The sequence below is a fragment of the Olea europaea genome, chromosome 4 (genome assembly GCF_002742605.1).
Source record: "Olea europaea var. sylvestris chromosome 4, O_europaea_v1, whole genome shotgun sequence".
Classification (NCBI taxonomy): domain Eukaryota; kingdom Viridiplantae; phylum Streptophyta; class Magnoliopsida; order Lamiales; family Oleaceae; genus Olea; species Olea europaea.
In genome coordinates, this window is record NC_036240.1 from 10,026,192 (window position 1) to 10,028,028 (window position 1,837).

Below are 1,837 nucleotides of genomic sequence, written 5' to 3' on the forward strand. Positions count from 1 at the left end.
AGAAACTGGCCAAGAAGAGCACAAAGCAAAGAGGCAGGAACTTTTTCCCTCAACAAGACAAAGCAAACACACGTTAATTGATAGAAGACCAAGAAGGCTAGCATATATAGGTTAGGTTAGGTTAAAGTGACGGGGCCAAGCCCAATACAAATACCCTAAGTGGACCAACATATATAAGTCATCCAATGAGTGTAGAAATCGGGCCATGAGCAACACTAATTAATTAGGCTGCTTCTAATGACCCAAATAGCCTTGGGGTCGGGTCATCAATCTTGGGTGTCGATATTTATTTTATTCAACATCGATTTAACATCCTCGTCCGGATTATTGGGTATCAAGTGTCACAATCATCTTCTTCCACGGACTCAATTGGAGATGCAAATAATTTCCAAAGATTATCAGGAAACGTTCCCTCTCCATGTGTTTCTTCTTGATTACGCTTGCCATCAGAATCAAAATGCTTTCTTGAAGAACCAAGCCAATCCTGAGTGAAAATAGACGCTTGCTGATGTTCTTCTTGTTAACTGAGCAATTGCTTCATCAATTCTCTACAATGAAGTCTGTTACATCAAAATTATAAACTTCTTCCACATGCTCAATTCGAGACGTTCCCTTGTCATAAGAAGTAATAGTTTTAGGAGAACCGCCATTCATCAGGATCAAGCTTGTGCATGGTTCATCAAAAGAAGCGTTCCAAGAAAAATATAACCAAAAAATTTTCTCATACAAAAATATCTCTAGAAGGCTTGTGCATTTGTTCAATGCAATTAGTGATTTGAATTAATTATTTGAAGAAAATATTCTTCCTTGTACTTTGAGTTAATGGTAGAATAATGGAGAGTGAATTATAGAGTTACTATAAAATTACATCAGATTTAATAGAATGTTAATTTAACTTTTGCATCTGATAATATGGATTTCAATCTTATTCCCTATGTTCACATTTGACGCACCGAGTTAGACTGGTAACGAAATTAGTACAATTTATAATGAAAATTACTAAGTAAAATGTATTCTGGTTAAATAAAGTGATTACGATTCTTTTATTTCTTATTCAAAAGAATGTAATTGACTATATATTTTCTTAGTTTGCATAAACTCATCTTCAACCTCCTCAATATGTCATAGGTTAATCAGAGGCGAAGTCGAAGGGGAAAAAAATTGTATTGCATTGATACATACAAAAACTAAAAAAAATTAAAATGGATTTGGAGCCTTAGGCTTCACACTTCCTCTGGCCTGCGGTTAACAACACAAATGATTATCTTTTGATTTAAAAATTAAAGAAGATATTATTCACCTTAATCCATCGTGATATCATCGTATAGTATTATCCATTATGATTTTATGCCATCTTCACGACGCTATTACATACCGTGCGCACAATCGAAGGTGACATGCACATGCATAGGTGCACACTATAGTTGGAATGTGTTAATTAAACAAAGTGAGACGATTGTTTGATTTTTATTTATTTATTTTTTTGTGTCACTTTTCTATGAAACACGAAATTCGAGAATCAATAAAAAGTCCAACTCTGCTATATGTACAAAAAATGACTATCAGAATTAATACAGATTATACTTGACAGCAATCTATCGAATAATGATAAAATAAATAAAGAAAGACAGACAAACAAAGAAATCAAATGCTGCCAAGCAGCAAGCAGCATCTGGTGAAATTTTGGCAGCAATTCCTCATATAGAGGTAGAGGAATTGCTGTGAAAAGTCCAACAAAAATTGTCCTTCCAAACATGGTCAAGCCAAGAAATTTAAAGGATTAGCAATTCCTTGTTTGATTCCGCCCCCCCCCCCCCCCCCCCCTTTTTTTTTTTTA